Below are 11321 nucleotides of genomic sequence, written 5' to 3' on the forward strand. Positions count from 1 at the left end.
TAAAGCCTAATGAATTCAATCCTTGCACTTTGACTGTAAATTGATATGCTAAGCATTTAAGGCTATCATGTGCCAAACGCATGGTTAGATAAGAACCACAAGAGGCGAAGAAAAGGCGCGAAAAGTTTGGATAGGTATATAGAGCTTAACGTTCCACTGCGACTCGCTTATAACGGGTGCGTGCGCAGGGGTCGGCGTTAAGAGGAGCCAAGTCATCCGCCCCCCCCCCCCCCTCCCCTTCATACCCTTCCACGAAGGCTCCAACGGCCAAAACGCAATTCAAATATGAAGAATGTTTATAAAAAATTGTTTTGATGTGATGAAATTGCAACACTCACAAAATATTGTGTACTTAAAAAAGAAAACAAGCTTCAACATGGATGCAAATTGAAAATGATGCGACGAAGCGCTTCCTATAGCGGTTCCTTGTGTCCCTGGCTTTCTGGACGTAAAGCTGGCAAGTAAGCAGTTCTTGGAACGCAACATTTATATAGACCTCGACCGCCAGTATCGTCAAAAAACGGGCGACAAAGTAAAAGTATAGGGCAGGCTTCGCACCCTCCTTAAAGAATTATAAAGAAGCCCCCCCCCCCCCCCCTTTCATTTTGTGAGGGTTACCGGACACTGCCGCCGCTGTGCCCCTGCTGTCTGAAGGCGGAGATGTCGAGGAAGAGCTATAACCCCGTCGCTTGTGCTGGACCATGCAGGGAGTTAGCATTCGAGAGAGCGAAAGGAGTATATTTCGATGAAAACTCCAGCTTATACTCATAAAGTGTTCCGGTAAATTAAACAAGGCTTATAGTTGATGCGCTTTTGTCTAGTTCAAAGCAAGTACGTTATCGCCAAACCTATAAGAGGAAATTAAGAAGAAATCAGTAAATAGACGCGGTGCAAGAATCAGTGACCAAAACAATACTACGTGTTTGGAGGCATGCGGTGATGTTTCATTTAAATACTAACTGTATTTGCTCCATTTGTATTCAGTACACAATTGCTAGCAACATTTCTCCTTAGTAATGCTAGAGGTTATTTGAAGGAGTCTCTAATAGTACCTATTTCTTGCATCACATTTGTCATCTCTGTATGGCAAGCAGAGTTCCAAAGACTAGCGCTCCAGTTCTGAATAAGGGGAACTCTATCTAGCGTATGAAAAAGTAATCACTGTGTTACAAGAAAGGAATCCGAATCACATTATGAGTAAACATGAGAAAGATTGTATTATAAGACGTCGTTGGTTGGACTGCTTGTATGGCTTCAACAGCAATAAGAAGACAGACAAAAAAAAAAAGAAATAAAGAATAGAAAAACTAGCCCCCTGTTTGCCCGGTTTCTTGTTAAATGAACGTTTGCATCATGAGCAAAGCTCGGGGCGCAAAACACTGACTCGAGCATTAGCAGCTGTGGTGACGAGAAATAAACCTTCGCATTCACTGCATGGGCATCTGGCGCAGCCATGTTTACAGCTTGGTGCAAATGCTTGAAGCAGTGGTCAAATTCAGAGCAACAGCCTATCCTGGAGCTTTTGCTCTCAAACTGAAGGAAATGCTATTGCGTTGGTAACAACAAGAATAAAATGTAAGATCCTTGGAGTTCAGTCTGACAGAAGAATTATTTCTTTAGCTAAGGACAGGCGCAAAGGCTGATATATCACAGTCTATTCATGGTACTTGAGATGTGGCTTACGCTGTCCTAAAGGTACAGGATGTCTCATTGCGCTCTTTTTAATGCTTCCTGAACCACGACCTGCTTATTTGCTAACAGCGCATGCTATACTAACAGCGGTACTTGTGCCTTCCACGGGGCGAAACAAGCACCATGTATTACAGTATTTATTTACCTGACTTGTGAAGTCACAATGTTGTCGATTTTACCCATTTCGGGGCTGAAAAATCAGAACCACGTCGTGAGACACCCGAGCCACAAATTAATTAATGCCCTTCCGCGAACTCCACGTTAAGCTTTGTGATAATTATTGACTCATAGACTCGTACTCTGCAAATCATGCATCGCAAATTGTATTCCCTGCAAGATATGGCTCTCTCCAAAGAGGATCACGCCTCGTGTGCAGAACCAGGAATCAGTATAGAGGTGGCTATCAAGGAGACGAATTTCACCTTGACGCATCCATACGGCGAACGGCCAGGAGCCGAATGGAATCCGCCAAGCCGGCAGAGAAGCTACGTACAAATATGCGGCCTCCGAAAAATCTGGCAGTTCTTCGAATACGCTAGGAAATTTACCGATGATGTGAGCGGTATTCTTAGAAAGAAGACGAGATCAAAAGGTTTGTGCCTGCGCTTTTCCCGCATACTGGCAGAAATCAGAAATCCTAGGCTTCGAAAGGCAATCTTTGTGTTGTGACACACAGCGCGTCAAGCCCTTAAGAATATACTAAGGCGCGTGGTATCGACGCAGTGGGCAAAGGCAGTGGGCTCGAAGATCTAAGTTAGATGAAGCGCCAGAAAGTACTTCCCAGATCTTTAGGCTTATATCAAAAAGAGCTCAGCGCTGCAGAAATCACCAGCAGCAGACAGTTGAATAGTATTTGGAGTGCACATACAATTCCAGTCCGACGCGAGCTCATCCGCATCAGCTTGCATCAGAGCGAGGAAGCTGTCTTCGAAGAGATCCCGTATTTCCGAACCGTCAGCGGTACAGTGCACGGACCACCGCGCTCACCTGAAAAGCGTTTCAAACAATAATTCAGGGTTCAAAACACCTCAGAATGCAACATAAAAGTAAACACGCCGGGAGAAATTTTAAATCTTCAACGTGAAATGATTTGAGAAAAAGAAGACGACTTCTTTTCTTTTTATGTTTGCAGTGTTTAGACAGCGTTTGTCGCTGAGGAGCACAGCAAAATAGAACTTGAAAGGCAACACAAAATAGATGTTAGTTACAAACGACATCCGTGCCGTAAATGCCCTAAAAAAGAAACAAAAAAAAGTAAAAGTGATATTGAGGATTCAATCCCCTGTCCTACGCGTCCAAAAGTCAAATGCTAACCCGTTGCTCTTTAGCAATGGTGAATTCTTTTATACATAACCAAAATAACTTTCTTTACATGATATACAACACCACTTTTAATATATATGGTTGAACATGATAACGGTAGTACGGTAAGGCGGGATACAATCCAACAAAAACATATGACAGCACAAAGAAAGGAATGGGAATACGGGCGTGTCCCCAGACTACGAAATGGTACACAACTGTGAGCCAAAACAATCCTCACCGCACATTCAAAAACACCTATAAGCCTGCATTAGTTGGGGAATTAAAATATATCGCGGGCGCTCTTGGAGGGTTGTTACTGTCATATTAGTGCCATAAGAGAATTGTGCGCAAGTGGGTTTGTGCACATCTCCATTAACGCTTCATCGCGCCTCGCAAAGAAAGTCTGAGTGGCGCGCACCAGCGCTCAGCCATTGCAGCATTGATATCCATCGTTGTTAATTGTACTCTTACCCGTGCTCATAAATATTCTGCTTTCCGTTAGGTAAAGCAACTGACTTTCTGCAGGGTCACATTGATAGTTCGGAAACGCGTGTAGAGTTCCGCGTTCATACGTAACGCTTCCGCTAACATCAAAATCTGGCGCTGCACCTGGAAGCGTTGGTCACGAGCTCACTCGTTCTTTATTCAAATTAGGGTGTATATGCAGTGAGATTAGAGCCAACGTGTTAAAAATGTTGTACGTGGCCCCGTCAAGCACTTTTGTTTAGCATTCGACAGAGTCGTTGTAGTAGTAGAGAATTATTAAAAAAATAAACGCACAAAAGATGGAAAAAGTGCGACTGCTTTCCGATATTTCTTCCTAATTTAGCACCCGAGCTGCGGCCGGCGGAAATTAAAGGGACCGGGAGAGAATAGCGAGGAAAAGTACAGAAGTGCACAATAGCGACAAACGACAGGGGAGGGGTGCACATACTATAAGACGAGAAGTAAACAAGCTGATCAGCCAGCATTCAGACACTGTACAAGATATACCTGCTCGCGAACGTCAACCGTCCCTACAGTAAGACTTCCGTTAGGGTTATGATTCGTGGCTGAATTTCCGATGAAGCAGGAAAATCCCATTTGCGTGGCTTCCGATTACAACAGCCCAGCCCCCGTCAGGACACCGATTACCTCCCGCCGCCGTTAAAAGAGAAATTTAACTAACCGTTACTTAAACTAACAATATATTCATCTAATCCTTATGTAAAAGTCCCTCCTGCCTCCCACCACCCCTCGTCCCGACCAGGGCTCTTGTAGGGCTCTTGATAAAGGAGATTAAAGTTATAAAGGGATTATGATAAAAACAAAAAACACCTGCCGCATGACACATTGAAGCGAACGCGCTAGTAATTTTTCTTATTGGGAAGTCAGAAGTAAGGCGGCAGCTGTAACAGGAAAAAAAAAAAAAGAGGAAAAACATGTTTATGCATTGCGATTATGAAAGAGCGTGTCGTCCCAACGGCCCCGAATGCGTTCACGCATACGGTCGCTTGGGACGTGTTGCCCTCTGTAGTCATACGCCAGAGAGACCTCGTAGAACGAAAAATGACGCAACTGGAGTATCGCTGCACAATGTTTGAGGCCGCAATCGTAGCCTCGACGAATCAAACACGGTGATGCCTAGAGGATTTTGTCGTACCTCCTGCGTTGTTGCGCGAAAGGTTCGTAATTTGATAGAAGAGGCTGAGTGACAATTTTTTTTTTGTGGTGTTAACTTCACCATATACAGTCGTGTCTCGTTATGTAGACATGGTTAATATAGATAAACCGAAATATGACCCTTTTTTGCAAAGATAAAACTTTTCCAGTGAATTTACGCCTTATAATAATACGGAAAGTCGCTTTTCAGATAATGTACAGAGCATTAGGGTACGAAAGCTAGAGCCCTGCCGTGTCCAGTTTTCATGGACATCGCTTTTAATTTTGAGGCAACTGCGGAACATCGATACTGGGATTGCAATATTTAATGGAAATAGTTTAGCCTTCCTCAAAATCTTGTTTTCAAAGTTTGGCCTGCCATTGCACTGAGTAGACTGTCAAAGAAAACAAATGATGCACATTTCCGACAATAATTGTGAAGCCAGTGTAGAATATGGGGGGTCCTACATTGCCATATGTTAGGAATGGGCTAAGCTTCCAGAGCATAGCGAAATGCTTTTGAAATATTGCGACGTGCGCATTACCGTAGAACGCCACTGGAGTGCGTTTGTGGCAGTAAATGGCAGAAAACGTCAAGCGCCCCCAGAGAAGATATGCGGATTCATGGATTGTTACGGTGCGATTCTGTGGTACGCAAAAAAAAAAAAAAAAAATGACGAAAGGAAAGGAAAGATTCTTGTCTCAAATCACTTTCTGTCGAAGAAATTCGCTTTTTCAGATTTTCTTGGCGTGATATTTTTGTCACGTTGTTGCGTCTTACGTGCGCTTAAGCAAGCGGTTTGATAATATCAACGCAGGAACCCTGTCTTTGTAGCAGCACACAAGAAAGCATTTGTTCTCAATCCCCCCCTCCCCCTTGAGCTTGCATAAATGTGATTAGTGTCAACAAAAGTTTCTCACCAAAGCATTACAAACCTTGCCAAAGGGACGGGAGTATTACAGACGAGGAACTAGGTTTACACAAGACTTGTGCTAAAGATTCAAGAAGAGAAGGGTTTCAGGCCACGTGGTTGGACCAAACTAACATTCCTCTCTCCTTATGTCTGTTTGCGGCTGTCTCCCATTTTGCGACTTCTCTAAAAGCAAATAAAGAGATAATGAGCACCTCGTCTTCTGTGGCTAGGTAGGAATGAAACCTTTGCGCTCTCCATCACATGCAATCATCCTGTGAAGCGTTCCGAATATGTACGTTTTTTATAAAAAAAAAAAAAAAAAAAAAAAAAAAACAGACAGCGCCTGCGCCCAAGCCGTTATGAACAGTGCTATACGGCTGCCTGAGCGAATCGCGTCACTGGCGCAGTCGATAGACCCGGAACCCTCAGGGCATTCGGCTGGCGCCCTTTTCATCTTTTCAGCGGCTCCCAAAGCAGCCGTGCTGCCAATAACTGCGTCGCCTCCTTGCTGGTCCTCACCGCCCTATAACAAGCGGTGTGCAAGCAGGTATGTATGGCGTAAGTATTCAAAGGCGTCAAATTGTTAAGCCGCTTCCTGGTTTGCGATAAAGCGGCACGACAGCGCATTTCAGAGATTGGCGTGTCCACGCACTGCAGCAACCGCCTTCAGGCTTATGGGCTCGCTCCTTCCGTCAGTTGAGAAGGTCGACGGAACACGGCACCCTTCTTTTGCGATAGCTCTACTAATGGAAAAGTCGATCTCCGTGTCCACGCGATTCTTGTCCTTCACTGAGCCCCGGCTCGCCGTGCAACCAGAACGCGGGTTTCACTGATGTCCGCAACAGCAAACGCCGCAGATGCCCTCTCCCTCCCCTTCCCCGTTTCCGCGCTCTCTCGCGTTCCTTTCACTCTGAGAAAATAAATAGTCGGCTTTGAACCAACGTGCCTTTAATCCTGCAAAACTGTGTCTATTCAGGCCAAAACTATCGTTGGACCTTTTGTGGAACCGTGGTTAAAACTGCTCCCACCTTTTTAAGTGAAGGAGATGGTACGAATACGTAAGAAGGTGCTTTCGCGGTTACGTAAACTGTTTTTGTTTGGACGCAGTTGTTTCGAGGCGGGAGGATACTGGAAACGAGCACGGCGCGAATACTCCACGGGGAGGAGCTCCGGCACCCACGTAGAATAAACAACCTGAGGCATGCCTCGAAGCACACCTGATGCATTCAACTGAGTCAGTGCTGACTTTCAAAAGGACTAAAGAGCTACGCATCTCGACCAAGCAAGCGAGTAGAACGTTGTTAGGACAGGCAATACGAAGAGCGTAGGACGCCTTAAATTGGCCAGCTTGAGCGGAAAAGTATTCAGAACTGAATGCTTGCTTGAATTAATAGCCAAAATTGCGAGTTCTGAATGTGCCCGAGCAGGACAGGAATGAACGGAAAGTAATCTTCGTCTATATCTTTCCAAGTTAACTGCTGAGCTCAAGAAGCAGTGAAAAATCCAAAAAGGTGGAAGACGCCCTCTTCCTTTGGTTTGGAATTATCCGTGTGAAAGGAGATGTGGTTAGCGCTGAGATGCGACAGGAGAAAGCTTGGTGTCTTTGTGGCAGTTTAGGTAAGGTAAGCCCTTTTTTTTAAAGTAGTTTAAAAGAAAAAAAGTTAATGAGATTAACGCATTTTTGATTGGTTGTTTCTAGGTGTGAACGACTTCACTTGCTTTGAAAGTAGCTCACGAAGATTAAATGTCAGCATTGCATTTCAGGCTACCGAATAATCAAGGAAAGTGCGTGCATCCTGAACTCTGACGTAACCTGGTCTTAGCAGTAAGCGAAGACCGTAATCGATTAATTTTCCCCTCACAATGTTTATAAGTTTGTGTAAATGAGTTTCTTTTACAAGTTCGGCCCTTTGACGCTTGCTTCTGGGCTCTTGTGGGCCATCTGCGGGTAAAGTTCGTAGCATAAAAAGAGCTTTACCATTGAGATTTTGTTCATTCCAAAAAGAAAAGACAGATGGAAGCCGTAATTGATACGTCGATAGGGCCTCAGAGAATTTCTCAACTGGAGCATTTACCACTCTTGTGCAATGGTGCATTTACTCAACTGGATCATTTGATTTATTTACCACGGAAAGGCTTGGAGGACATCTACTCATTCAAACCTGCTGCTGTGCTATAGGGAGGTACTACAGTACATTTAGGGCAATGGTTACCGACAGAACACACTTCACGTAGCTCAGCGTCTGTTCACGTGGAAGAATATTACTCCTCGGTAGGCACGGAAAGGAACCTTTGTTGTAACTGTTTTCGCAATACATTTGGCACGCTTTGTTCGGTTCTTCACTTCTACAGATGACTTACTTTATGGACATTCTTTTTTTTTTTGGGGGGGGGGGGGGGGAAGGGGGGCGGGATCATGATGTGTCCTTATTAGTGGAGCGTGCTACCCTTAGACAGCATGACAACAGCGGTTTCTTTGGTCACGGCAGTCTACGACGTTGAATACTAAGATGACGGCGCGTTTACACCAGAAAAGACCCTTCATACAGTCATCATGCAATACATTTAGCGGGTGGATCGCACGTTAGCGTTCAAATTTGAACTTGCAGGAACACTTGCACAAATTGCGTGCGTCTCGGAAAAAGAAAGGACATATGATTTAAAGCATCAAAGATGATTCATTGTTGGTCGAATATTTAGGGGAATCCTCCAAGGTGGAGTAATTTGTAATAAGGGAATAATTACTCATTGGAAACCACCCAACAACATTCGATCAATTAGCTCTCGCTTTTCCATCTGATCTGCTGACTGTCCTGCTTAGCTCAGCTGGTAGAGCGACTGCCTCGGAAAGGCGGTGGTCCCGGGTTCAATCCCAGGATCTGGACGAATTTTTCTTTAACTACGAAGTTCCTGAGAAAGCTGTACAGTTTTCCTTTATAGCTGTTTGGCTGCGCTTGGTTGGATGCCAATTCATTGTGACGCATGAGTCTGTTAACAGATGACGCTCCAAACAACAGAAACGCGTCTAGCGGAGCTGCTCGTGAGAATTTGGGCTTCTATAGTCGCAGCATATTTCTGAAACAGGTCGAACTTTGTTACTGTCGTGTGTGCCCTTCAGCGTTATCGGTCGTCGGTTCTAGGTTCGAAGAGCCTTGGCGGAAAGAGAGCGTCTCAATTTCCACTGTCCTTGACTAAACAAAGGTACGTGGGCGGGGTTCCCATGCTTGTTTCGGATTCCCCCGCACCGCCAGTTATCTATGACGAGCTTACACAACGGCATTGACAGCTGCGGCAGGCCGCCAAGACGACCACTTACCTGCATTCACTCACATAAAGCTCTCAACAGTCTGCGTCTTCCAACGCTACGCTTTGAAAAACAGCAAATCCAAAAAAATTGCGTCCTTTATTGTAGCTCATGTTAGTTAATCTGTACCAGTACATTGTAATCACGTCATATCCAGTGCTTGCAATGTCGTCGATGCCGAGAAGCAACAACAAACGAAATTAAGGAGCAAGAGAAAGAATTTGACGCTGTCCACTGTTTGAGAGCTTTTGGCGAAGTGAGACTATATACTTTATATAAGGCGCTCTAACGCATTGTCTGCCATAATTTGCGCCCCTTTAATATTCGGAGAATTCAGGCTTCTCTCTTTAATTACGGCTCCCATTTGTTTTTCCGCACAACTGATTAAAAAACAGATGAATAAACTCGAATTTTACGACGCACATTTTTAAACAAATAAACGGAGAGATATCGGAGATGCGCGTGATTCTACTTTTTGTCCCATCGATTCGCAAACCCCCAGTTCTTGATCCTAAGGTGCTCTATAAGTCTGCCTGTAGTAACTAGTAAACAATGACACAGGAGGTATATTCAGAGTCGTAATATTGTTTTATCTGTCACGAACGCATGTGTTTTGACGTGTATACTAAACTCATCTGCGCTCGGTTGCTTTCGGGGCTATTTAGAAGCTCAGAAATAAGCCTCTTAAACTTGGCGATAGCACAAATGCATATATGTAACAAAACAAAAAAAAATTGCTGACGATTACGTTACTTCCTAATGAGAAATTTGAGCGCAGCTCGTCAGCTGTTCCAGGCTTTCGATAGATTGAGGCAAAGAAGAAAGACATGTACGTGCAGTTACAGACAACTTTTTATTTTTCCCCCATATTCCTTCTTCAAGAAACACTCCACTAGCAGTTCTTGATCTAAACGCATAAGCTACAATAGGAAAGGCGGCAGTGGAACTAGGCGGAGTCACTGTGCACGCAGTGGCAGAGGAAGGACATACGCCGGTTTCCTTGCTCATTGCTGAGAAAGAACTGGCAGGGAAGAAACTATTTATATAGGCAGGCGGTTCGCAGTGGCGAACGGCGGCGGCTATGCGTTTCGGCTTGGGCGGTGTGGGCTACCGAGCGTGCATCAAACACAACCAGCGTTCCGTTGAACGCATCAAAGTTCACCGGCATTCAAGGCAGAATCCACTTTTAGGCCGGGAGCATGCGATGCCGGCAGACGCTTTTCTGTAGACTGCAGAAATGTAAAGCCCAAGCGTTGCTGGTGCACACGGTGCATCAAGTTTGCTCCCATTATCATTATCAACTTAATACACCGTCATAATCATTGTTAATGTCATCATTGTCATTATCGCTAATTGCAGCGTCATTGTCATCGCTACTGTCATCCGCACGGCATACAAGGAGAAATATTATGGGTCTTTTACGATCCCGGGCGGGACGCTGTTGGTTAAAGCGCTGGGCTGGGGATGCAAGGGGTGGCGGTTCGATTCCCGCTGGAGACCGGATTTATTTACTTTATTTATTTATGGATCTGATTACGAGGGACAACGGCGATGCCGCGAAACGAAGGAACGGGCGCCAAAGAGCTGCGCTCTGAAAAGGAGACAAAATTATTTGCGGTTTAGCTTCAGTTAAACCTGGTCAGAAGCGATAGCTTCTCACTAGGTTTAACCGAGCCCCCCCCCCCCCCCTTTCCCCGCCCTCGTTTCACACGTGGCTGACTGCGTGACGTTACGGCGACAGCGTCTCCACGGCAAGTCGTGCTCAGTGGTTGTGCACGTGACCTTTGACCTTGACCTTTGACCTTTTTCTGGTCCCTCTGTAGTGTAACTTACAATTTCACCTTGGCTAAACTTTTAAGGTCATTGTGACACACACCGTGATCTGGCTTACCCTTCCTAGTGAAGCTACTGCTTCAAAATTACTGATCACCTTGAGATGTAAAGCTTTGCTCCTTCTAAACCTGCCCATATGGATTATCATTTAAATAAAAGATTGTAGAGATTATATTCACCTTAATATATAAGCATCTCAATATGGAGGCTTTCCTTCATGATCATCATTTCGGGAATGAATCAGGTTCGTCGAGTAACGTCTGGCGTTTTTTAAAGGGTACTAAAGACACATGACAAACTAAACAGTGCGGATAGGTTATTCCTCAGGAACGCCTAAAAGGTTTTGTTTTCTTGTGCGCGTAAGGTTGCCTATTTAGCTCAGAAATTAGCAAATGGATCCCGGCACCATTCTATTCAAACCGCCCACCAAAAATGAGCACAGTCATTTCATTTCTATGACACCTTTGCAATGCAACTCTCAGACAAATGAGTAGGTCTGCTTTAAAAAATAAATAAATAAATAGTAAGCCGGCACGGCAGCAAGGTGCAAACGGTACAAGTGAAAGTAGTAAGAAATATGTAAAGAAACAAACACTTCGCAACTTCATAGCGCCCGTGGCCTGTATTAGGTA

Source organism: Amblyomma maculatum, chromosome 1 (assembly GCF_055883805.1).
Source record: "Amblyomma maculatum isolate TAMU_Amacu chromosome 1, ASM5588380v1, whole genome shotgun sequence".
NCBI classification, from domain to species: domain Eukaryota; kingdom Metazoa; phylum Arthropoda; class Arachnida; order Ixodida; family Ixodidae; genus Amblyomma; species Amblyomma maculatum.